General features: G+C 44.4%; 1 protein-coding gene across 2 annotated transcripts in view; it reads left to right on the forward strand.

The window, feature by feature from the left end:
- Positions 1-707: 707 nt before the first annotated feature.
- The window catches only part of Jak1 (Janus kinase 1), a 121611-nt gene continuing 94593 nt past the window's right edge, over positions 708-27725 (forward strand). For both annotated transcript variants that reach the window (XM_052718889.1, XM_052718890.1), the window contains exon 1: positions 708-935. The gene's annotated coding sequence lies outside the window, so the exon portion shown is untranslated. The remainder of the gene's footprint in view (positions 936-27725) is intronic.

The raw sequence follows: 27725 nt of genomic DNA on the forward strand, positions 1-27725 counted from the left end.
GATTATGTAGATTAGGTTAACCAGTTGGCTGTGCTCTTGAGGATTATATAGATTACGATAATGGAGATAAGAGCCACCTTATCTGTGGGCAGTACTAGTCGGTCTGCTGGGGGTCCTAGACGTTCTACAAAGGAGAAAGCGAACACAAGCATTCATCCTTTCTTCTGCCTGACCGTGTGTGTACGTGGTCTTCCACCTCAAGCTCCCGTCATCTCGATTTCCTCATCATGATGGTCTGTATCCCTTCAACTGTATCCTCTTCAAGGAATAAATCTTGCCTTATAAATTGCTTTTGTGACATATTTTATCGCGGCAACAGGCAAAGTGACCGACTAAGTTCTTGCTAAACAAGTCTCTCCTGAGCCCTCTGGCGTGGCTGGGATGTGGGCGGAGGTAAGCACCGAGGACAGGGATCATGCCTCCAAGGACACAGGTCACTTCAGCGGGCGAACTCTGATAATCTTATTCCCTGCATGAGTTTCACGTCGCCCTCTTCTTTTTTTTTTTTTTTTTTTTTTTTTTTGCGCGTGTGCGAGACCGGATGGGGGCGTGGCGGGCAGGCGGAGACTCAAGCAAGGGTCCTCGGGCTTGGGCCTTGGCCCCGCCCCACTATGGGGGGGCCGCTTCTGACGTCACGGGAGGCGGGCCGGACAAGGGGCGTACTCAACGGGGCGGCCCCGTCAGGGGGCGGGGCCTGCGGTGGGAGGGGCGGGGCGCCGGCGCGTCCTGGAGCGCAGGCCGCCGCAGCCGCGGAGTAGCCGGCAGCTGCTGACGCGCCGCGGGCCCGCGCCCATCCCTGCTCGCCCTCTCGGTGCCTCTTCTCGCCCGCGGGTGTCCACGCCGGGCCCCGCACAGCTGGCCGAGTTGCCAGCCAGACGCCGGACCCGGACGGACGCCGCGCCGAGGAGCCGCGCGGCCCGGCGCACACGGAAGTGGTGAGTGTCCGGGTGGGGAGGTGGAGACGGCCGCGGTCAGCTCAGGGACCGGGCGAGGGGCGCGAAGCGGGGCGACCGGGGAGGTCGAGGCGGCCGGGGCGGGGATTTCCAGGCGGCGGCCGGGAGGGGAGGGGAGGGGAGGGAGAGGAGGGCCGCTTTGCTAACAGCGGCCCGCGCCGCCGACATCCTGTTTATGGCCCCGCGGCCTGCGCGCCGACGGCCCCTTGCGCCGGGACAGGCCGACCGCAGGACTCGCCAAGGGTCGTGCCCCGCGCGTCCTGCCCGATCGGCTCTTGCTGGGGGACTTTCTGGGTTTTGGGACTGCGTGGGGGCGCGCCCGGGAACTCCGGACTGCAGCTTGCCGGAAAGCAGCGTGATGGAGGGCCATGGGAGAAGGGGCAGGGGAGAGGGACTACCGGCCCCTACCCAAAGGGACCCGATTGTCGAAACTGGGACTAGTGTCTGTGTGGCTCTCCAACTCCTTGCACTGCTTCCGCGCGGCGGCCGGCGTTGTCTCAGATGCAGTAGGCACCCCCGGAGACACTCCCAGGCTCCTGGGATGCGTGTTTACGAAGGAAGTTCTTTAGGGAGACTATCAGAGGTGTGGTTATCACCAGGTGCCTGTGTGCCCCCTTTGGAGGTGTATTCTCAGTGATTTCCCGGGGGACAAGGACTGTGCCCTAATTGATAGTCTTAATTCATGGCTGTGACCTGTCTTCTGCCCCTGCTTGGATACATTGGTATCCATGCTGTTAAAATTCCTCCCCAGTCATAGAGCTCAGTCGAAGGTACTTAGGTAGTATGAAATTGCCATTATTTCTTTCAGGGAAGAAGGCATAAAAACCTTGGGTCGTTAAGTAAGTAGAACACGGAGACAATTAGATACAATTATCTAGTCTTTGGGTGTTGCCCTCCCCTTTTAAAAAGAAAATATTTGAATTATGTGTGGGCATATATTCAGTGTAAAAAACTTTTTTTTTTAAAAAAAGATGAACATTTTATATTGATTAAATCTTTGTTACTTCCTTTCCAAAACCACATTTTGTGTTGTTTACTGCTTTTGATTTTGGAGACTCTGATGTTTCCCAAGAACTAGGATTTGGGGCGGTGTGAAGCAACGTCACACGCAACCCTCACCCCCTAAGTATGATCTGGCTCAATCAGTAATGGCCAGGTTGAGAGATCATGTGTGGGGGGTACCAGGGGAGAAATAAGGTTTGGGGCACCGTGTGACAAGTCAGTTTCATTCCTGGCTTCAGTTTCCCAAGATCCAGGGGATACTTTTTATTGAAGGATCAATGTGTTCTTTTGTGCTTTGTGGTGAAGGTTAATGGAGACTGCCAGCCAGCATTATAGACAGTCCTGGTATAACATGCTTTGTAATATGAAGTAAATGTCTCTTCTGTATGGATCTAGATCATGTTGAAGGAAACATACAGCATGCTAGAGGGAGTGTGGACATTATGAATAGAAATCATAACTTCATTTGATGTATCATAATAACTAGGCACTTAGACTGTATTTCAGTTTCTCTACACTGCTGCGCTTTTCTCTTTCTCAGATTTCACTGTTATGCTTCACGTTGAAAACAGCTATCTAAACTATTTTAATCCCATGTCACAGCACACCATTTACTGGCTTTGGGAAATGATGCCAGAAAGTGAATGAATATTGGTACAATGTTCAGATATTTCCCCAAGTGACTGTGTTCCATTTTGTTGTAATTTAAGCAAGTGTTAGTAACAGTTTGGCTTACCAGGAAGATCGCTATCTTTCTGGCTACTTGGTTTCCTCTTTTTACAAAGTTAAGGTGCTAGTGGGGAGTTAGGTTGTAAAATCTTTTTAAGTCAGGCAACTGCTATAAAAAGCCAGTGAAAAATAAGGAGTTTTGAGGATAGGGTTGCCTTTACAGGAATATGCTTGCCTCAAATTGCATGAGGGAACTTAACCTTGGGGCTTCTAAAGAGGACCAAGAAATCTGCCAGTTTAAACAGGCTTCCCTTTACAAACAGTAGTGGTTCTAAGGAAGACTGATTTCAACAGCACATTACTGGCTATGGATTTTAATAATGTCTGAAAGACATCATTCTGTTCTTCTGAATAACTCGAAGAAACATATATTTGGAGAGAAACACAAATGAAGCAACTACTTAGAATATATGTAGATTTAGACCCATTTTTACACAGAGAACACTAAGTATTCATAATTGTATCAATAGAAAACATTTTACAGCCTAGTGAAGACCAGGCAGGACATATGTTTTCTGTCAGATTTTCTGTTTTCCTCTTTAAGCACACATATCCTTAGTTTACTCTAGTGGGGTGATAAGCTGCTAGATTAATTGTCTGAGATATGCATATTTGTGCAAAGAATTTTTTCTTTTGCTTTTGTTTTCTTGAGACAGGGTTTCTTTGTGTAGACCAGGCTGGCCTCAAACTCAGAGGTCCACCTGCCTTTTGCCTCCCAAGTGCTGGGAATCAAGGTGTGTACTGCCATGCCTGGCTTGTGTGCCATGAATTTTTAAAAAGTAATTTTCATGGGGCTGGAGAGATGGCTCAGTGGTTAATAGCCATCCTCCCATCCTGAGAACCTGGGTTCAATTCCCAACACCCACATTGCAGCTCATTACTGTCTTTAACTCTAGTTCCAGGGGATCCAACACCCTCAAACACATATACATGCAGGCAAAACACCAGTGCACATAAAATAAAAATAAGTCATTTAAAAAATAAAAAAACTCTTAATTTTCACATAAGAAATTTCAGGTGGACAGGGAATTGGCTGTTGAAGCAGAATCTAGCTGAGTAAGCAGCTTCTGATGTTCTCTGATGAGCTGTGGCTTAATGGTACATGGAGCCTTGCCATAGAATAGAGGGTTCGTCGGAGCCTTGATGAATATTTCAGACTAGTGGTTAACAGCTTGGTAAAATTCCATGCTTAGAGAGACAGTGCCATTCTCTGGGGGAGCTTTGGAAGGTACACCCTGGGGGGAAAGGTGGCATCTAGTGGGTAGAGGCTGGGTGTATTAAACAGCCAGCGATGCACAGGACAGTGCATTCCTATATCAAAGTATGACCTGGCTCAAAATGGCGGGATCATGCTTTGGGGATGCCAGGTGAGAAAAGAGATATTGGGGCTCATGTCGTGGCAAGTTATTTCATTCCTGGCACTGGCTTCCCTGTTCTAGAAGCAAATGAAAGCGCCCAGGTTAGTTGTTTTGCAGTCTTTGTGGGGAAGCCAGGTAGTTAATGCAAACGTAATGCATGGGAACCCGAGGACACATGCACTGGAGCTGCTCTGAGGAAACTGCAGAAAGGAATTGTTAGAATCAGTGGACGCTGGGAGGAGGAGGACACTAAGTTCCTGTGCTGAGTGTAGAGCAGGGGCATGAGCTAATGTTCCTGAGTTAGTATTTTTGTTTGTGGAGTAAGGGACTCATTTAGTGTGCTTAGTTTTCTGGGTAGAACGCGTTATTAGTTAGTTAGTTAGTTTTCTTGGTTTTTTTTTTTTTTTTTTTTAACACAAAGCTTATTTTCTCATGACAAGGAAAAAATGCATTATAGAAAAATTAGGAAGTGTAAGAAAGTCGTAAGCAGAGGAGAAAAATCCTCCATGCTCTATTGCTTTTTCCATTTAAAGACAGTCACATTCTTGCCACATTTCCTTTGAGCATGGTTAAAATTGGAAGCAGACCTGCCATAGAAGGGACCAGAGCTGTTGGTGGCCTAGTGGGCGAGGGGAATGAATGCTGCTCATTTCTATGTCCTCCATTTCCCCTTTTTAAATGATTCTGACCAAGTGAGGTGTGGTGGTGCATGTCTGCAATTCCAAGTACTGGGGGCGCTGGGGCAGGAGGAACGCTTGAATTCAGGAGGTGGGGATCAGCCTGGGATAGATAGTAGGAGGTCTTTTCCTAAAACATATTGTGACCAGAGGAACAGAGATATTGGCTAATTGCTGCTAATGTGTTTTGTGCTAAGTACCAAGCCTTGTCCTTGGTTCTTTGGTAGCTCCCCCTGCTTCTTGCTCTCATCCTCAGTGAGGTAATGCCACTGTAGCTTCCGGTCTCAAAAGCTTTCTGGTAACATGGTGTTCAACAGCTGCCATATTGAAATGCTCGGTTTCAGGGGTAGGAACAAATTCCTGTGAATGCTCTTCCCTTTGAAGTACACCTACACTTTTGGCAGTTGTGGCAACCAGAAAGAATAAAACCTGAAGTTCCTTCCTGTGATACCGCCACTTGAGGTTTTCTGATGTCTGGTTCTTCACATCATTCCCCAGTACTCTGAGGCCATCCCTTAGTCCCAAGGCAAGATGTGCATTAGTAGCAAAAGGGAGAAATAGTAATTGTTGTTTTGAGACTGGGTCTTCCTCTAGCCTAGGCTGGTCTGGAACTCATTATGTGGCCTCAGATGTGTGTGATCCTCCTGCTTCAAGCCTCCCAAGTGCTGGGATTAGAGATAGGAGCCAACAGGAAAATTCTTCTAACTGTACTGTGGCCAGAAGACAGCTGACATTTGTTAAAATGTTTTTAATCTATGTAACTGGTTTATTTAATATCTGACACTTTGTTTATCCATTTATTAATTCAGTAACTATGTATTGACCTCACACTAGTAATGGTTACAGAGAGTGAATAAATGAAATAAAATACACAGGAATCCCTGCCCTCAAAGCGCGTGCAGTCTGGCAGGAAAAACTTTGAGAGTGTATCCAGTTTTGGTGGTATGGATTATGCTTGTAGACCGAGTAAGTCAGTCCCATGGTGTGGTTCAGAATGTCCCTACAAACCTTCAGAGTATTCCTTTTCAATTTGAAGATTAAGGAGTAGCTTATGTTTTTTTTTTTTTTAAAAATATATTGCAAATTAATTCATTCTTTTTTATACACAAACATCTCTTGGTACCTGCTAAGTTCCTGGCAGATGACTAAGGCACAGCTCAGATGGGAATAAACTTGCTGTACATGGCTTTTACAGCAGAGGTGAAGATGAAGATTATCAGGGTCTCAAGAGAGCCAGACCCTGCTTAGAAATGCTTTTTAAAAAGACCTGAGGTGGCTGAGTAGATTATGTGCTTGTAGTGCAAACACGAGGATCTGAGTGTGATCCCTGGTACTCATGTAAAAGACTGGGCGCAGTGGCACCAGCTTGTAATCCCTACGCCAGATTGGTGATCCCTGGAGCTTGCTGATCAGCCAGGCTAGCCAAATATGTGAGCTCCAGGTCCAAGTAAGAGGTCTTGTTTTTTTTTTTTTTTCTTTTCTGGGGTGTGTGTGTGTGTGTCTATGTAGCCCTGGCTGTCCTGGTAACTTGCTATAGACTAGGCTGGCCTTGAACTCAAAGAAATCTGTCTGCCTCTGCCTCCTGGGATTAATCTGTCTGCCACTACTCCTGGCCTTTAGATTGTTTTTTTGTTTTTGTTTTTTTTTTTTTCTTCAAGATACTGTCTTAAAATACAAGGTGGATGGGTCCCAAAGGAACATATGTGATTGATCCATTGATGCATATGGACACATACCCCTACATTCTTGAAAGTGTGTACACTCTCTACACAGAAAGATGGGACCAGGGTGTTCTCTTGGGCTCAAGAAATACTCCTGCCTCAGCCTCCAAGGACACACACTTCTGCACATGGCAGCCAGTGGTTTTGAAGAGGCTTCATTTGAGTAGGTCCTTGACGAGTATGAGTTCCCTTGTTCTGAGGTAGGATGAGATGCTAGGAAGACACAGTATGAGCAAAGGCTTGAAGCAAAGCTGGGCATGTGCGGAAGATGGGTGGCTGACTTGTTTGCATGCGTTGATTAGAGCCTAGCCTTGTCAGGAGAGAGCAGGAGGAGGAGAGGCAGTTTGGGGTCAGCTTGTAGGCAGAGAGACTTGAGTCTGTGAGCAGGAAGAGGTCAGGGACTGTGGCCTCGGTCCAGTGCATGAGGAGGGAAGATGAGAGCATTTGAGGTTTGGGGGCTGAAGAATAAAGCGAGCAAATGCTCTGACAATTTAACTGATTTTCAAGGCAATCAAAGGTTAAAGAGAAGAAACCTAAGAGATAGGCATAGTTAGAGAATGTGGGTGGGAGGTCCATCCTTGGAGGCACAGGGCTAATTCGTGTCTTAGTGACTGAGGAGTAGAAGGTAAGCGAGACCACAGCCAGAGTGAAGCAGCCTGGGGCACTTACTAGAGAGAGACCCGGAGTAAACAGTGTATCGGTTTGAATTGTCACTGTGACCAGCGTTGCTGTCACTGGTGAAGGTGAGTAAGTGTGGGAGCCCGTTCTCGGGTTCCTCGTGGCTTTACCCAGCAGGTCCGCATAGAAGATGATGAGGACCACGGGCCTGAGTGCAGGTGTCTGAGATGGTCTGCACTTGGCTGTGCTGGGGGAGGAGGTCTTTTGCTCCACCCCTTGGCGTCTCTATAAAAACCCTGGGGCAGAGACAGTCGGGGCCTGTTGGAAAAGGTTCCAGGCCCTCTTGAGGCTGTCCTTTATTTTCTATCTGTTTATCTCCGCAAGATTCTCCGCAATAAATCCTTCTATCTAATATTTCCTGCTGCTCACACTCAAGAAAACTCTGGGGAGCTGTGGGGTTGGTGGGTAAACGCCCCACAAGTAAGGTATCCAGAAGGCTTGTGTTGTAGAGCGCGAGTGAGGTGAGGGAGAGTCAGGTCTGGAGCCGAAGAGGACACTTCATCCACCTTGCTCAGGGTGTGCAAGTAGCGGGCAGAGACAGGGTAAGACCCTGCTCTCAGAATTTCTCCAGGACAAATTCAAAGGTGTTTCTTTAGAGTGAAAATCGGGCAAGGAGTCTTCCCTTTATAACCTGAGGGAATAAGGGTTGAGAACGACTGCTCGGGAGGACCCTAGAACCCCAGCTGGCGGCGACTGACTCAGGCAGTTCATCACACCTCTACTAGAAAGGAGGTCTTTTATTGCATGGTAGTCTTGCCCTCCTTCCTCTTTTTTTCTTCCTGTTTGTTTCTGTAAAGATTTGTTTTCATTTTTTGCGGATGTGCGTATCTGTGTAAATGTGTGGCACGGAACAGGTGCCCACAGAGACCGGAAGAGGATCTCCTGAAACTGGAGTTACAGAGGGTTTGAACTATCTGATGTGGGTTCTGGGAAGTGAACTCTGGTCCTCTGGAAGTGCTCTTAATTAGTGAGCCATCTCTCCAACCTGCTTTTTTTGGTTTTGATAATCTGTTCTGGACACTCTGAACCTAGACTCTGGATTTAGCCCTGAGAACAAGTTATTGCTGTTTTTAAACCAGAGAGTAGGGTAGAGACAGTATCTACTTCTAAGATTATTTGAGGTTTGACTACTAAAAATTTTGGGATGGTGTCTGTCATGTACTTTGAGATAAAACTGTCTAGTTGTTTTATTTTTTAACTTTAAAAATGATTGGTATTAGCTGGGTAGTGGTGGTTTACACCTTTAATCCCAGCACTTGGGAGGCAGAGACAGTTCAAAACAACATCATCATCATCATCATCAACAACAACAACAACAACAGATTGGTATGTATGCTTTGGGTTAATTTTTAAAAAGCTCAAGCTATATTCAGAATGTTTAAAGATAGTATGGCATGTCCTCAGAAGATGCTAAACAAAGAAGTGTTGTATTTTTGAAGGATTTCTGTTAACAGTGGGTAAACAAACAAAAACTGTTGTTGCTTAACGAAGGCAGTTAACATTAGTGAAGAATTTGTTATGTAGATAGCGTGCAAGAAGCTAGATAAATTAAGTTTTCCTTTAGTTTTTTTTGTTTTTGTTTTTGTTTTTTGTTTTTCGAGACAGGGTTTCTCTGTGTAGCTTTGCGCCTTTCCTGGAACTCACTTTGTAGACCAGGCTGGCCTCGAACTCACAGAGATCCGCCTGCCTCTGCCTCCCGAGTGCTGGGATTAAAGGCGTGCGCCACCACCGCCCGGCTTCCTTTAGTTTTTAATGAAGAATGAGAAACAGGTGCTTTTCTGTAAGTTCTGTAGAACTGTCCAAGATAGCGTTCAGGAGGAAGGCCTTGCAAATCCTGAAGGACCAGTGTCATAGAGGTGCTCTTCAGCTCTCATGATCCACGTGTGCAGCCAATGATAGGCTGCTGGCACAGTTCCGGACAGACTTGTCTTTAGAGCTGTGTCAAAATTAAACATTTTATAAAGGAGATGATACTCCAGGGAACTTTTCTTCCTAAAGAATTATAGGAATTTAAAGGAACTTTCAAACGTGTGTTGTTTCCTCTTCTACAGTTTCTGCACTATGTATACATCATACTTCCCTGAAGCAAGAGCTACCCAAAACAGAAAATTATAGGGAGTCAGCCCTCTTTCCTAGTTATGTGTGTATGCACATAGAGATACATGTGTGTTTAAGTGTATTTCATTCTTAGTAATATTCTTGTTGGATAAGTTTATTGAATTTAGGTATCGGTAAAAAACAATAAGCCAGGAACAGTAGTGTACATCTGTAATCTTAGCACTTGGCAAGTGGAAGCAGGAAGAAGAGCTCAGGGTCATTCTCAGCTGTGGAGAGTTTGAGCCCAGCCCAGGTTGCCTGAGACTCTGTCTCAAAAACAAACAGGCAAGTAAACAACAACCCCCTCCCCTTCCCTTGTCGAAAGAAAGAACAAGATAACATGTGGTTGGAACAGCAGTCTTGATACCATTCTTTTTTTTAAATTTATTTATTATTACTTACATTATATGTGTTTTGCTTGTGTGAATTTATGTGCCCCATGTGTATTCAGGATCCAGTTACAGGCTACTGTGAGCCATCCTATAGGCACTAAGAATTGAACCCAGGTCCTCTGAAGAGCAGCCAACGCTCTTAACTGCTAATCCACCTCTCCAGTCCTATTCTTACCATGTGCTTTGACAGCAAAGTACATGTAGCTGAAGATTGAGAAAGACGGAAAACCCCAGTCTGCTCTGTGGAGGGCTGGTGCAAAGGGGTGTCCACCTGACTCTGTGGGCAGACTGCCTGGAGCGATTGAAAGAGTAAACTTAGATGTAACATTTTCAGGTTATGTTGGGTGATGAGGCAGGTCTGACTGCACAAAGTAGCAATAAGAACAATTTGTAATGAATGCAACTATAATTCATTTTTAATAACATCTTAAGGGGCCTAAGGGTATTAGAACTGATGGGACTCACCAATTAACCATGATTATATCTGTGGGCTTGTTTACATAGTTAATACAGTTAATTTTCTCTGACCATGATGAGGCTATAATTTATAGCATTTTTTCAATTAGTAGAATTTAAAATACTCTTTCATGCTGGTGGGTTGCTGGCAGAGAGGCACAGGCAGACCTGTTTGTAAAATGATGTCTTTAGAATGCAGGGGTGGGGAAGGGGGTAACCTGCTAAATGTGTATCTTCCTGTGGAAAATCTTGTTTGTAAGTTGATTTTTGGCCCCACAGGAAGGCAGGCCAGATACAAATTGCATTATAAAGATATTTTTTTTTTGGCTGTGCACACCTCCAAATACATTTTAGGATTAATTTGCATAATTTAGACTAAAGAAAGTAGCATATGCATTGCCTGACTTTTGCATACTGCTTGCTTTTGTTCAGCTGGAGCTACTCTAAAATGCTGACTGTTTGCTGACCAAATGCATCTGTTACCTCATTGGGAGACTCAACTGATGTCTGATGGTGCTTATGCACAGCTTCCTTAGCGACTTGTTTACAGAAATCTTCCACTCAGGTTGCTTGGACATAGAAGGGAAGGGGTCCTCATTGAATTGGCCTGAACATAGATTGTAAGCCTTCTTGATGTGACTTTAGGAAGTAGGCCACATCTGATAAACAAACTGGCCAGTGTAAAAATGTTTACAGGTTTTTATCCTTACTTCATTGTTTAGCAGCTCTACGTAGATCATGATATGTGAAAACAAGGTCGGCCTGACTCTGTCCTTAGGTTTCTTGCTACTAGAAAAGAGCAATTCAACAAACACATATTTGTGATGTGTATGCCAAGTGTCGGAAGAGATGTCTAGTTGGCTCTAAGACAGATGGAGTGGTAAGAAGCAAGCGGGCTCTGGGCAGTAAGTTTTTGTACACTAAGATCTGAAAGGTGGAAGAGGCTGTGTGAAGAGGTTAAACTTTTCTATCTCTGCAGATGGTTCAGTGTTTAAAGTGCTTGCTTCCTGAGGACCTGGGCTCCATTCCCAGAATCCACATGGTGGAAAGAGAGAACTCACTCCTGCAAGTTGTCCACTGATTTCCATTGCATGCATCCTGTCTGTCTGTTTAAAAAAAGAAAACCGGGGCTGGAGAGATGGCTCAGAGGTTAAGAGCACCGACTGTTCTTCCAGAGGTCCTGAGTTCAATTCCCAGCAACCACATGGTGGCTCACAACCATCTGTAATGAGATCTGGCACCCTCTTTGGTAAACATAATAAATCCTTAAAAAAAAAAAAACCAAGGTGGAGAATGACTGAGGAAGACATCTGATGTCAGCTTCTGGCCATAATGCACACACATGGACATGAACACAGGCATGCAGGCGCACACACATGACATGTACACAGGCATGGAGGCACACACCGGACATGAACACACGCATGCAGGCACACACACATGACATGTACACAGGCATGCAGGCACACACACATGGACATGAACACACGCATGCAGGCACACACACATGACATGTACACAGGCATGCAGGCACACACACGGACATGAACACAGGCATGCAGGCACACACACGGATATGAACACACACATGCAGGCGCACACACATGACATGTACACAGGCATGCAGGCACACACACATGGACATGAACACAGGCATGCAGGCACACACACGGATATGAACACACACATGCAGGCGCACACACATGACATGTACACAGGCATGCAGGCGCACACACATGACATGTACACAGGCATGCAGGCACACACCCGGACATGAACACACGCATGCAGGCACACACACATGACATGTACACAGGCATGCAGGCACACACACATGGACATGTACACAGGCATGCAGGCACACACACATGGACATGAACACAGGCATGCAGGCACACACACATGGACATGAACACAGGCATGCAGGCACACACACATGGACATGAACACAGGCATGCAGGCACACACACGGATATGAACACACACATGCAGGCGCACACACATGACATGTACACAGGCATGGAGGCACACACCTGGACATGAACACACGCATGCAGGCACACACACATGACATGTACACAGGCATGCAGGCACACACACGGACATGAACACAGGCATGCAGGCACACACACGGACATGAACACAGGCATGCAGGCACACATGGACATGAACACACGCATGCAGGCACACACACATGGACATGAACACAGGCATGCAGGCACACACACATGGATATGAACACAGGCATGCAGGCACACACACATGGATATGAACACATGCATGCAGGCACGCACACACGGACATGTACACACGCATGCAGGCACACACGGACATGAACACACGCATTCAGGCACACACGACATGAACACACGCATGCAGGCACACACGGACATGAACACATGCATTCAGGCACACACACACGACATGAACACACGTATGCAGGCACACACACAGAATAAAGATTTCTGGTTAGAAGAAACAGCATATGCAAAGTTTTTGAGGTAGGACAGACATTCTGTACTATATACAGAGAGGAAGAAGGAACTGGGTTGTGACCTAGGCGGCCCTTGATCACGTAGAACACTATGTCCATATTACTTTGGGCACTCTGGTGTGGTGAACAGGAAGTCGAAGGTTCTACATTGGGCAGTAACATGATGGGACTGGTAACGTCTCTTGAACAAAGGAAAAGGACATAGGACCCCACTTGTCACTACTGCTCTGGGGGGCCTCCTCTCTCCCCCTCATCCGTCTTTCATTTCCTTCCACCCACTCATTCTTTAACCCTTTACAGACTGCTGTCTTCATACTCCAGACAGCTCCCTTGAGTTCACCTTGCAATCACGTGGTGAAACCTTTTTTCTGCCTTTGTTATGTAAAACATCTCCTTGTTGGCGGATGCCCGCAGCCCCACTGTCTCCTGGTGCCTGAGGCACAGTAAGTACCCTCTCTGTGTCTGTTCTCCTTGTGGGTAGATGTGTGCTCCTCTTCTGACAGCTCCTCTCCCCCGGTGAGGTTCTCCTCAAGGTTCATGTGCCGTGTAAACCGAGGAGATGTCCCACTTTTGCCTGTGACCAGTTCTTTTTATTCCTTCCTCTTCCCTTACCTTCCCAAACACTGGTTGAACCGTTTCTCCGCTGTTCAGAACACTGGGGACATGCAGCATAGGCACTTGTGACAAAGGCTTGTGTAGAAGAGGTGTGGTGCCCGCCCTGAAGGAGCAAGCATGCTTGGATGTTGAACATGTCACTAAAGAATTTCAGTGTGGCTTCAGATGGTGGAAAGTAGAGTAGAACATGTTAATGAGGAAGCAGAGTGGGTAGGGTGGGACATGGGTCACATCGCAGAGGAAGTGATAGCTTTGGAGCTAGGGCCTGGAAGGTGGGTATGAGAAGCCAGGCTTTGCAGAGATCTGGAGGGGGCGAGGAAAGGGCAGAAGCGCAGCACCTGTGTTCCAGCTCAGGATAATTGTCCCGCATCGAATCACAGTGGATCTCCTGACCCCATGACTTGTTGACATCTCACATTTAAGTGCTCCAGAATTGATGCCAGCTCTTCCTAACACATTGTCATATTGATGGACAGTTTCCCTGCCTTTCTTAATAAGTGGCTCAGCTCCTGGGGCCACACAGTATGTGTTATAACTGCTGGCCTCTGCGTTTGTGGCATTCCAGCGGAAAGTGGGGCAGCGTATAAACTAGTCTGTGTGAAGGACCTGTGTTTCACATCATGTGTGGACACAAGTCGGCGTTTCTACTTGTCTCAGATGTAAAAGCCTGTCAGTTTTGACTGTACAAACAGGTGGCAGGGCAGATGTGGCCTTTGCTCCAGCTGATCTCCCTCCTCTTTTCCCCACCCTGCCCTGGTGATATTCCTTCCTCAAGATGTAGCCTTTTCCCCAGCTCTGACTTCCCAGATGACTGACCGCAGCCTTCCAACTGGCTTTCCTTTCCTGGGTTGCTCACCTCTCCTCCGCCTCTCCTGTCCACAGCCAGCCTTCTTTCTCAGTCTGTCTTCCATGCAGATTCCATGCTTGGTGAGGTCACAGGATTTCTGGGGCTCCAGGCTTTTGAAGCCCTGTCGCCTATGGGAAACAGCCCCAACTTTTCCACCTGAGTATGTTTGGACAGGACTTCAACGTACTTCCTCCTTCTTCTCCCTCTCCTTTCTCCTTTTTGAGATAGGGTCTCATTGCCCAGAGTGGCCTTGAATTCCTGTCTCCCTCCCTGTTACCTTCCACCTGTCCCACTGTACCCAGGTTTTGGGTCTTTTGCAGACTTATCTCTATTGTACGGTCACAGGTTCCTGAGGAAGGGAACTGCCTCATGGAAATACCCCCTTCCTTCACAAGCTCCGGGACTTCATTGAATAAATGCTAAACTCTGTGTAGGATCATAAACATTGTACTCACTGTATGAGGAATTCCAAGTACAGGCATGCAGTTGGTTGTTTTTGCTCTTTTGGGGGGCGCCCGCCACCCAGCTCCCAAATAAATCACATGGAGGCTTGTTTCTTGCCAGCTTTTCTTAAATCAGGCCGTCTACCTTCTGCCTCTGGACTTTTCCCTTTCTCTACTTCTCTATATCTTACTTTCACTCTCACTCCGAGGCTGGGTGGCTGGCTCCTAGCATTTTCTTCTCTTTGTTCTCTTGCTTCCAGATTTCTTCTATTTATTCTCTACCTGCCAGCACTGCCTATCCTTTCTCCTGCCTTGCTATTGGTCATTCAGCTCTTTATTAGACCAATCAGGTGTTTTAGACAGGCAAAGTAACACAGCTTCACAGAGTTAAACAAATGCAACATAAAAGAATGTAACATAACTTTGCATCATTAAACATTCCAGAGAGTAAACAAATGTAACATCTTAAAATAATAATCTACAACACAGGCATTTTATTGCAAGGAGTCTGGGCAAGTTCAGTGGTTCAGTTTTGTGAAAGTTCACAAAGTATTTTATATCCTTGGCCCTTTTGATGGCTTAAATAAATAAATTTCAGGTGAATTATTTGTATTCCTTCTGTGGAGTTGATATGCTTTGGTTTTAAACCAGAAAGAAAAAAAAAAAACAATGTATTGTGTAATTGTTTTCTTGCCAGCAAGCTCAGAGTTAAAATTGGCTTGTTTTTGGTTGCTACAGTTTGTTTTTACAATAATTTTGCATTAGTCTTTCTACTAGACTGTCAAATGTTAGAGCCTCCTTTTATTTGTTTTTCCCGTTTTCATCTCTGTGTGTGTGTGTGTGCGCGCGTGCGTGCATGTGTGTGCACGCGCGCATACATGTTTTTTGCCTGTTTGTGGGTGCACATTTCTGTGTGGGATGTCATTTACATGTGTGGAGGCCCAAGGTTAATGCTGGTAATCATTCTCCATAACTCTTCTGCCTTATTCATTGAGATTCATTGAGGCAAGGGTTCTCAGTCCATATGATAAGTCTTGATGGCTGGCTTGTTCTGGGTATCCCGTCTCTGTCTTCCCAGGTTGGAATTACAGACAGGCCATCATGCTCACCTGGCATTTCCGTGAGTCTCTGGGGACTTGGACTCCAGTCCTCAAGCCTGCCCAGCAAGTGCTTTGACCAGTGCGCCACCTCCCCAGACCCGTAGATCCTTGTTTTAGTTAGTGGTTGTTCTGCATATGTCTTATATTTACAGGGGTATTTTCTACTCGGCTTCCCTTTCTTGGTGATGGAATTGTAAGTAGGGCAGCATGTGTGTTGGGGGCATGAGTTTGGGTGTTGGTGACTATAATTGGGCACTGCAGAGTTGGGCAGATGGTGCTGACTTTCCAGGCCAGCACACATTGTGACCCATGGAGTAGCTAACAACCTTTGATGATGAAATCAGTGCTCTATGTTAGAACTGTGAGAGGTCAGAGGGCAGTTAATGTTGGACTGTTGTCTTCCTGTCTTTTTCTTAACTGTCTGTTATCTGTGTCTCGGTAACAAACAGGTAAGAACAGACCAGCTTGTCTTCCTGGGGAGTCTTCTCCATGTCTAATCGCGCTTCTTTCCATATACATGCTGATGGAGCGCTTTCTCCCAGGTTGGGAAGGAGGCTACAGCTTCGCCATGTCAGAATCTCCTGGGTGTAGGCTGTGTATGCCAGAGGTTATCTTTACAGGGAGGATGGGCTGGAAGTGGACCACAGGAGATTCCTGTTTGAATGAACTAACTTGTGTAACAGTGTAACCGATGCCTCTTCAAAGACAGAATGGAGGTGTGTGTGGGGGATCGAAGTAATTTTTGCACCTTGGTTTCTGCCACCTGCCACCAACATGGTGTTACAGTAGGGTAAATATCTTGGGTGAAACAGGCAACAGGCAGGCCAGTGAGTGCTTAGGGCAGGGCCTGACTCCCAGCACTGAGACTTGTTCTGTCCTCCCAGCTGCTGAGGAAGGGGGGTATAATTAGTGAGTTCTTAGCCTGCCTCTGTGGGATTTGTACTTTGCATTTGTCATTTAATTTAGTATTTGTAAGAGAGAGTAGAATCCTGATGGAATTTTTTTAGAGGTGCAATCAGACCACTAGTTTGTCATTTACAGGCATTGGCATTTAAAATGGAACCTGTGAAATGTGTTCCTAAAGTTTCTGAAGTAGTTTTAGGTGCTTGGAAAAGTACCTGCTATGTGTGTGTAGTGTGTATTTTGTTAGATACTTAACTATCCCAAAATGAGTTTTGTGTTTTGGTAAGTTTGAGTCTTTAATCCCAGGACTTTGAAGGCAGAGGATGTCTGTGAGTTCAAGACAGCCTGTTCTACATAGCTTGAAGACAACCAGAGCTACATAATAGAAAGATCTTCTCTTAAAAAGAAAGAGAAGATAGGAAATGTCTTGTTTGTTGAATGTTTCTTTCTCTGTTACTATACCTGGAGAGCAGTCATCTTTAGGATGGATGTGTAGCTATGTAGAAGCATTGAGCTTTGCAGTGTATTGAATCAAACAGGCTGACCTGACCATTAGTCTCAGTCCCTGAATCGTGCCTTCAAGTCCTGAGGTATCTCCCTTGAGATTCCATCTGCATACCCTTCTAGCTTATTCTCTACTGGCCTTTGAGATGACAAAACCACTCCTGGTTTTCTGGCTGCAGCACAGCTTTCTGTTTTGGCAGGGCAGAGGTCTAGTGTTTCAGTACTTACTGTGTTAACTTGGTCTTCTGTGTGTTGACTTGGAAACTTCACCATGAATACAGCAGTGTGTATTAGGGAAAAATGTTTTCTAACTAACGAAGTTTCTAAAGAGCAGCAGTGTCATTAAGCTAAAGTGTGTGTGTGTGTGTGTGTGTGTGTGTGTGTGTGTGTGTGTGTGTGTGTGTGTGTGTGTAGAGGTGGCTCAGTACTTAAGAGCACTGGCTGTTCTTCCAGAGAACCCAGGTTCAATTCCCAGCACTCACATGGCAGCTCACAACTGTCTGTAACTCCAGTTCTAAGGGATCAGACACCCTCACACAGACATGCATGTAGGCAAACACCAGTGCACACAAAATAAATAAATTTATATAAAAAAAAAAGACTGCAAGTGTTTCTGTGTGCTCTGCTTGCCTTGGCACACTTCAAAGACTTGGCTGTCAGACGACCCAGCCATGTTGTGGACTTGATAACGGCACTGCTTCACTGCCACCTGTTGCTACCTGAACCACGGCCATGATATTTGGCATACAGTGGAAATCCTGTGAGGAGACTATTGAGTCCTCTAAAAACCAAAGGAGGCTGAGGTAGAGGGTGATGTGAACCCGGGAGTTTAAGACCAACTTAGAGAACATCCCAGTTTTCTTTTTCATGGCGCGCGCGCGCGTGCGTGTGTAGCCCAGAAGTTAATGCTCAGGTATCCTCAAGGGCTGGTCACCTTTCTATACTGAGACAGGGTCTCACTGACTGGCTAGGCTGGCAGACTTCACCTCCCTAGTCCTGGCATTATACACATGTGCCACCATGCCTCCTGGAGATGGAGCTCAGGTCCTCTTTCTTGTATAGCAAGTTACTTTACCAGCTCAGGTATTTTTCAATTGGAGAACCAAACAAAACCCAAAAATCAATGGGGTAGGAATCGGGCAACATCAAACGAGGACTATTTCTACAAATCGCACTCAGATGAAGATACTGCTTCTGCTAGGTGAAAGCGGACATTTTAAGGGCCTCTGCCAGGCACTCATGAGAGTCAGGGAAGGCTGGTGAACTACTTCCTTGTTGACTGGGAATCCTGCTTGCTTTCCTCAGCTTAGAACTACAGCTCTCATGGCTTTAAGAGATCACGAAGATGCCAAGCTGAGCACATTAGTTCTGAGTTCACCGGAACTGTCTAAAAAAGTTATTAGCACACGTAACCCTAAGAACTGGAGGACACCAAAGTGCCTCAGGAAATGGCTGTTTCCTGTTGTGACAGTGGAGGGGAAAGAGAGAGGGGCAAGGGAGTGACTGGCCAGGACCCCTGTGGACCAGTACTTTAGTAGGTTGTTGCTATTGTTTGACCCAGGTTGTCCTTGAACTTGTGATCCTCCGTCCTCAGTGACCCAAGGGCTGAGATTATAGCTGTGTTACATCATGCTTGATTTGTCACTGATTGTTCATAAAATAGCCACACGTAGTGTTTATTAAATTAAATACCTGTTTGTTGAAATAATTCCAAAGAGGCTGAGACATTTTTAAAAAAATTTAAAATTATGTATATATGTGTATGGGTGCTGTGCACTCAGTAGAGGGTGTTAGATCCTTGAAGCTGGAGTTACAGATGGCTGTGAGTGCCGGGAACTGAATGTGGTTCTCTAGAAAAGCAGAAGTGCTTTTAACTGCTGACCCACTTTATCACTGAGACTGAGAGATTTTATGGACAGAAGACTGTGAGGTGCTCTCAGAGACACTAGGACTCTTTAGGTTTTGTCTGTTAACCTGGATATTAATAACAATGGTATCCTATAAAAGAGGAGCGATAGAGCTGTTTGTTTGGGGCCAATGTCCTGGGTGCACAGTCTGAAGGATAGGCCGGGTGGGCGGTGTTGAACCCAAACCAATCCCAAATTGCACCTAGGAATGATTAAACTTTAAAAAAAAAAACTTTAAAAAATTTCAATAATGACAAAGTCTTTAATAAAAATGTTCTCTTTAGCTGGGCAGTGGTGGCTCCCAGCACTAGGGAGGCAGAGGCAGGTGGATTTCTGTGAGTTTGAGGCCAGCCTGGATTGAGGCCAGAGTGAGTTCCAGGACAATAGCCAGGGTCTACACAGAGAAACCCTGTCTCGGAAACAAACAAAAAAAAAACAAAAAGGAGAAAAGAAAAATGTTCTCTTTAACATTGATGTTTACTTGTACACTAAAGCTATTATTAGAATAGATGAAAAATATATTTTTACATAAGGAATTTTACAATAAATAAAATTCTATTCCAGTCTTTGCCACTAATGCACATATGAGTCTGTATTATGTAATTTTTGATGCAGGCCATATGTAATCTGCTTTTTCTTACTTAAACATTTTAAAAATTCTGTTTCAGTATAGCCTTCATAAAAGTCATTTTAAATATCTGTTTATTTGGGCTAGGTTTTTTATTTTGCTTAGGTAAATCACCTATTACATAATATTTAAGCTGTTTCTGCCTTTTTGTATATGTGTTTATGTGAAGTGGTAGTCTCAGTACTGGTGATTATAAAATAAAAATGTTGATCAACTTTGAAAAACATTGAAGGTACTATGTCCTACAGTATCAAATGTTCAGCCAAGATTTAATTCTTGATGTAAAAATAACCAAGCAAAAAATTTCTTTGGTCTTTAGCAAATGGTAAATGTATATTAAGAAGTTATTTTTAAAGTTTCTTTCTGGGCATGGTGGGGAACGCCTTTAGTTCCAGCACTTGGGAGGCAGAAGCAAGTAGATCTTTTGTGAGTTCAAGGCCAGCCTGGTCTACATAGTGCCTTCCAGGATAACCAGGACTACATAATGAGACTCTGTCTCAAAAAGGAAAAAAGATGTATGTTTTATTATTAGTCAGTGTTTGATTTATGTATCTGATTTATATCCCTGTATGTCCTGGATTGTGTGAATTCCTATGTGAAAGGAGTCATACGTGGAAAAACTTTTAAGAATCCTTGCTCTATCAGCTGGAGAGATGGCTGAGTGCTTTAAGCATTCACTGGCTGTTCTTGCACAGAGCGCCAGGTTCAGTTCCCAGCATCCACATGGAAGCTTGTAACTGTGTGTGACTCCACTTCCCAGGGGTCTGATACTTCTGGCCTGGTGGGCACCATGCACACAGGTGGTGCACCTACATATGTGCAGGCAAACACTCATAAAATAAAATTAAGTCTTGAAAAAAGCAAGCAGCAGCAGCCCTGTTCCCAAGAAGACTTCTCTTTTCCTTCCTGTCTTCCCTAGCATGTTCATGCAGCAGTTACCCAGTTCAGGAACCTGGTATATTAAGAACAGTAGCGGTGAGAAGGGGCGATGGGCTGGGGAGGTGGCTCAGTTGCTAAGGTGCTTGCTCTGAAAGCGTGAGGATCAGTCCCAGCATCCATGGAAGAACTTGGTGTGGTCGTATGTGCCTTGTTTTCCAGTGCTGGAGAAGTAGACGGGAGGATCCCTGGGGCTCACTGGCTAGCCAGCCTCACCTAATTGGCGAGCCTCAGGTCCCACTAAGAGATCCTGTCTCAGAACACGCATCACTTCACCACCACTACCACCACTAAACCTGATGACACTCAGACTTGACCTTGGGCTCCGTGTGCATGCATGGACATGCACTTGTTCCCAGGCACCCCGTCCCTCCCTAACATCCGCTTCTGCAGAGTTTTGAAAGCCCGTGACTGATTTGTACTTTGGTTTCATTTCACTTGAGACTTAAGGAAATTTGGGTTTAGGAGGTGAAACGGTTTTCCACTTCTGACCCCAAGTTCCATGTGCTCCCGTAGTGTGCTGCTTGAGAGACAGCACACCACTCTGTGGTGTCAAGCCTGTAGTGCTGAAGCTGTTGCAGTCCCAGAGCCTCCAGTGGCTTGCTTGTCTTCAGCTGTGCCTCCAGTCACTGTCAGTTCTGGCCAAGTTTGAGTCAAAATTTACCAACCCATACCTTATCCTTGCAGAGAATTCTGTTAGCAAATTCTCAAGGTGGGGTGCAGCCTGAGCGGACAGTTTAGTGAAGTTTTTTATGACTGAAACCCTGAGGCGGAGTTTTGACTAAGACTTGGACCTGGACAGGGTTTTTGTTTTCTTTTTCCTTCTAATAGTCTTTCCTTTTGCTTAATCTTTAAAAGCTGTAGGCTATGCATTTAAAAATAGTTGTAACCTTCCTATATTGTGAAAGAAAGAAACATATTTTAGGAACTCTTTACTGACAGGTATGTTTGATCTCTACTGACATGACATTGTGTTCTCTAAAAATGTTATTTTGAATTAATGTTAGGTCATTCATGTAGTAACTGTATGTTCAACACATAGTTAGGGTTTTATGGTGATATTTTATTTGTTTGTTAATAAATAAAGTTGCCCGGGGGTCAGAGCTATTAGCAAGCCATAAGAAAGCAGGGCAGTGGTGGCATACGCTTGTAATCCCAGCACTTGGTAGGCAGAGCTAGGTAAGTCTCTGTGTGTTCAGGGATACAGCCATTATTGGATACACATGCCTTTAATTTCAATACCAATCATGGAAAACCTGGAGGCCTATACAGACAGGCCGTGACGAGGCGGTCATGTGGTTGGGTTTACAACCAATGAGAAGGCAGAACAGAAATTCTATATAAGGACTTTAACACAGAAAGTAGCTCTGGTTCGGAGAGGTAGGACCACCGCAGGAGGAAGGGTAAGGTTTTAGCTCTTAGCTCTGACCTCTTGGCTTTCTTCTTTGCATTGGTTCTGTGTTTCTTATTTAATAAGGTTGGTTACATCTACGGGGTTTAATTAGAATACTGTGCACTCATTGTGAATACCCTTTCAGAGATGTCAGGAGAAAAATCTGATGATTGATCTTTTCTAGCAGTCACTGGGGTTTTCCGTACTGCTAAGCTGTAAATAATAGCAAATTTGCCTTTTAGAAAACTTAAACAGTAGGGCCAGTGAAATGGCTTAGCATGGGAAAGCACTTGTTTCCAAAGTCTGGCGATCTGAGTTACCTCTGGGACCCAGGGAGGAAGGAGAGAGCTAACTTCCACATGTGCATGGCATGCACATATACACATGTACACACACACATAGTAATCATAAGAAATATTAAAGTAATAATACAATTATAAGAAAACTTAAGACCCAAGTAAAAAAACCCCAAAGATCTGCCATTTAGGTAAACAATTTTGTTAGGATCTTCTTTATTAATTAGTCTTTGTTTTTTATGTTTATGAACCTATACATTTAAAAAAGTTGTTTTTTGCTTTTTTTATTTTGTTTTATTTTTGAGATAAGATCTGGATACATAATCCTGGCTGCCCTGGAACTCACTATTGTAGGCCAGATTGGCCTCAAACTCACAGAGATCTGCCTGCCTCTGAAGTGCTGGGATTAAAGGGATTCACTACCACACCCCTCAAGTAAAAAAAGAGTTTTCAAGGAGATTGCAGCATGCAGTTGTTTTGTTCACCAAAATAATATGCAGGTGTCTTTTTCAACAAATGATTCCTTACCTCCAACCCCATAGTCGTAACTTTTAGTTGTATGCCACAATTTTTTTATGATGCATAGTTTTTATTGCATGGATGAATCAGAGTTTAATCTAGTTGTGTACTGTGGGGTCTGTATATTGCTTGTCTGACCTGTACTGTACATATAAACATTTATACATACATATATATTTCTAAATATTTCCTTAGATATATAAGAGGTATTGTCCCAAAGCGTTTTCCAGATTTTAGTTACATGCATGATTTAAAAACCATGCATTGGTCTTGGGCTAGTGGTATAGATCAGTTGGTAGAGTGCTTGTCTAGCATGCATGAAGCACTAGGTTGGAACTTGGGAGGCAGAGATAGGAGAATAAGTTCAAGGTCATCCTTAGTACATAATGAGTTCAAAGCCAGTTTGGGCTAGAGACTAGACAGACAGACAGACACACACACACACACACACACACACACACACACACACACACACACACACACACACAGAGAACTGTAGTAGAAACATCATAAATCTACCCAGTTATTTATTTTTAATTTTTTCAAGACAGGGTTTCTCTGTGTAGTTTTGGTACCTGTCCTGGATCTCGCGCTGTAGACCAGGCTGGCCTTGAACTCACAGAGATCCACCTGGCTCTGCCTCCGGAGTGCTGGGATTAAAGGTGTGTGCCACTGCTGCCTGGCAAATCTACCCAGTTTTAAGTAATTGATTTTTTTGTAAAAATAACTTGACATGTATGAGCGCTTTGCCTGTATGTATGTCTTCACAGCATGTGCCCCGTGCATGCTTGTTGTCCTTGGGGTCAGAAGAGGTCATCAGATCCCCTCTAGCTGGGGTTACAAACAGTTGCCAGCCACCTTGTGGATGCTGGGAATTGGTGCTCTGGAAGGGCAGCTAGTGCTCTCAACCACTGAGCCTCTTTTCAGCCCGCTAGTTAGTTTTTTACATTCTTTTCATTCCTTGGTGTACATTCGATCCTGTGGACTCGGATATCGGAGCAGTGTTAACCAGTGGTTTGATTTTTCTCATAGCCACCCTTAACAGTCTGAGCTTTTGGATTCTAAGGTTTGCTCTGGAGGTTGAGCCTGAAGCCACATTAAATGGTTGACTGGAAGATAGTTCTCTTGTAAAGAAACAAACTCTGTGTTTACCAGGTGTGTTGTAGTGAGCCTCGACAAGTAAACAGGGGTAGCTTTTTCCTCTTAGGATAGAAATATTGATTGCTCACATCCTTTATAAAGAACACAGTTTTAGTACTTTCAGATGTGTCTTAAGTTACGAGTACTTTTGATGACTTCTCATTTGTGGTTTTTAAAAATTACTATTATTTTTTAAATTTTGTGTGGGTTATTTGCTTACATGCATCTCTGTGCACCACTTTTGTGCCTGCTGCCCTTGGAGGCCAGAAGAGGATGTTGGCTCCTCTGGAACTGAAGTTGCAGCCATTTGTGAGCTACCATATGGGTGCTAAGAATTGACTTGAGTTCCCTGGAAGAGGAGCTAGTGCTCTTGACCATTAAGCTATCTTTCCAGCCCATAATTTATTTTAAATTAAAATATAATTACACCATTCACCCCTCCTTCCTCCAGCCCCTCCCCTGAACTCATGGTATCTTTTTAATTACTACTTATATGTATGTGAATAAATATATAACTATAACCTGCTCAGTCCATTTGGAGTTAGTTGCCTGTATGTGTATGTTTTTTAGGGCTGACCACTTGGTGTCGGATAACCAATTAGGGTGTTCATTCCGGGGGAAGACGAACTCTCCCTCTGTCAGCTGTCCTTGATGACCTATAGCTCTCTTCGTTTAGGAGTGGGGCTCCGGGAGATTTCCCTCATCTGTGTTAGCATGTCCCCTGGTCATGCCATTGTTCTGGTCTTGTTTAGGCAGCCATCTTGTTGAGATTTTATGGGCATAGCTTTCTGTTACATCTAGAAGACATGGTCTTGCAGCATACTTCCATACTTTCAGGTCCTCTGGCTCCTAGACTCACTGCCCCCCCCCCCCCCCTCGGAGCCCCTTAGATGTACCGCCTGTGTTGTGGATGTTTCAAGTGGGTCTCAGTACTCCATGGTCAGTGGTTCTCTGTAGTGTGAGCAGTTGTGGCTTTCTCTAATGGTCTCTGTCTGCTGTAAGGAGACGACGCTTTGATGGGGGTGGGGCGAGCGCTTCCTGTGGGTCAAAGGATGAGAACTTAGATTGCAGTTGGGAATTTATTTATGCTGGTTTAGGAAAGTGGCTTTAGCAGGTCCTCCTTTAAGATCTGTGGCCTCACTAGCTATGGGTACTGTACCAGGCACATTCCTAGTTTGGATATTACCTGATTGCTCAGGTCTGTTTCAGTGAAATGGAGGCTAACTTACCTTTGCAAAGACTTGTGATAACAAGTTTATAGCCACACTCCCTGGGGTGTGCATTTCACTTTTAGTATTTTGCCTCAGGTACCTCTTCATGGCTTGATGCTTTGAGCCTTTCAGATTCTAGATATGAAAGTGGTTTGACATTAATTTATAGCAGGAGAGCTTTTAGATATCTCATTTGCATTAAGTCACAGTCAGCTGAGCCTGGCCTCACATTCAATACTGGACCCCTTTTTCTTTCATTGGCCCCTTTCTGTGTGCCTCTTAATTCACATGAGATCAGTACACTTAAACAGTCGGTAAACATTTATTGGTTGCACTGGGGTTTTATAAGATTAAACCTTGTGTATATTGAAAATCAGACCCAGAGAATATATCATAACTGGAGCCATGTGCTGCAGAGCTGGGAAATTGCAAAGCACCTCAGTAAAAGAGGATAACAGGGTCTTATCCATGTACTTTGCTGCTGTTCTGTGGCTTCATTGTTAGAGCATTCCCTGTAACTTGCAAACACTGATATTTCTAGTTGTTTCTGTTTGAATGTTTTATGCGTGACATCTCTCCTTAACTATAAAGAACTCATTCAGATTGATGGTGATGAAATTTTTTTCCTTTAGCAACAAAGTAGCATTCTGAGCTGATATACTCATATTTTTGCCAAATGGAAAGAAAGATTGCCTTAAATTTGAAATTGTACTCCCCAAATTATGGGATTGTATGCTACTGTTTACCAGATAAGATACCAAAAGGTGCTATGATAAGAAAATTCTTGTGCAGGGGCTTGTTGCTCAATGAAACTGCCTTTCTAGAAGTTTGATGCTCAGCTTGCTTTCCTGTTTATTTTGTGTAGCCAGAGCCTCTTAAAGGGACGGGAGGACCCGTGGCCTTCTGGTTTGGGATCCTGGGGACATTGTCTTCCCTTTTCTTGATCTCATTTCTTGCCACAGTGAGATTTTCCCCCAGATCCCCCTAATAAAGAGCTGTCCCAGAATGATGAGTTTCTGGCCCTCAGTGCTCAGATGTCCCTGAGGACTCTTGCTTTGTTCTCCCTGGGTGCACTAGGTAGACAGTGGTTGGTTGGACCTGAGTATTACAGAGGAGTCAGGCAGGACTCTGTGATCATTTTGTTACTAGAATAACATGGCAGGAGAGGATTCTCGACAGGTAAACTCAAAAATGTGTACCATATCTTGACCCAGTAGTTCAAAAATTTTTAAAAAGAAACCATGATAAAACATAATGTAAAATTTAACATGCTAACCTTTTAAAAGTGTTAGGTCAGTAGTACTAAAGTATATTGACACTGTTGTGTCAGTTGACACTAGATCTCCAGAATTCTTACCTTGAAAATGGAAACTCTGCAACCAGTAACTAAACAGTAACTGCACATTTTTTCTCCCCCACCTCAGCATTCCATTTGATCTGTACTTCATGTAAATGGAAACAGACATACATATTAGTCATTTTATAAATGATGTGTTTCTCTTAAATGTGAAATATGTTACCCTATAGTGGTGGTACACGCCTTTGAGCCTAGCATTCAGAAGGCAGAGGCAGGTGGATCTCTGAGTTTGAAGCCTGCCTGGTCTACAGGGTGAGATCCAGGACAGCCAGGGCTACCCAGAGAGAATTTGTCTCGAAAAACAAAACAAAATATCTTCTCAAGGTGTATATATATTTTTATATGAGAATGTACTTCATGTTTAAGAATGAATAATATTCTACTGTGTATTTCTGCCATATTTTGTTCATCTGCTTGTCTATTGACAGACATTTGGCTTGCTTCCATCTTAAAGCTGTTGTGAATGATGTTTCTGTGAACATGGGTACAAATATGTAAGACCTGTTTTCACCTGTTTTGTGAATTGACAATTGTTTCCGCAATTCAAACATAAACAAGCCCCTTCATCGTTGTTGAACACATTGATGCTCCCTTGGCTGTTTTGCCTCATCCTGCCATAGATACTGGTCACCAGATTTTGATTTGTAATTCCTAATCATCCTGCCAGTTCATGAGTATGTTTCCTCTCAAGATGTTCTGTGAGTAAAGTATTCATGGTCAGATGAGTGGGAATTGCTGTGAGGTTGCTATGTTTACCCTCTTACAGTCCAGAATGTGTGCTGATGTGCTCACAGCTTGAGACGTCCTGTTGCAAAGAAGCCTATTTACTCAGCCATTTTCCAGTTTGTCTGGTTATGGAACCATCTTTTTAATTAACATACATTAATATGAAGTTGGGGTTCAAAGGCAGCTTGAGGTGCTCCTTTCTACCCTCACTTCATCCATTCATTCATTTGATTTATTTCTTTATATTGATTGGTTGTGTTGGAGTGGAACCTGCAGCCTCCTGTGAGCATTCTACCCCGACCCACATCCCAGTCATCTATTCTACCTTTCTTTCCTATGCTTTATCTCTTGTATAGATTGTTGTTCAAACCTGAACTCAGGGATTTTCAATCTTTCTTCATTTACTACTCTCTTTGGCAGTCAGTTGGGTAATAACATTTTGGAACACAAAATTAAACCTGTGCTATAACGAATCACTCATTGCTCTGCAAGAGGTTTGGTCTTCTGAGTCAACTTCATTCTGGAAGTTCACTAGAAATGTCAAGTGCAGAGACAGTATTGTAAGGTGGGAATAGCCTTTCGTAACAACACTGTGGGGAGCACCTTCTTTGACTTGTCTCAGTTTACTCAACTGTAAAGTGGG

The sequence above is a fragment of the Peromyscus californicus genome, unplaced genomic scaffold (assembly GCF_007827085.1).
Source record: "Peromyscus californicus insignis strain IS unplaced genomic scaffold, ASM782708v3 Scaffold_5__1_contigs__length_169319896, whole genome shotgun sequence".
Taxonomy (NCBI): domain Eukaryota; kingdom Metazoa; phylum Chordata; class Mammalia; order Rodentia; family Cricetidae; genus Peromyscus; species Peromyscus californicus.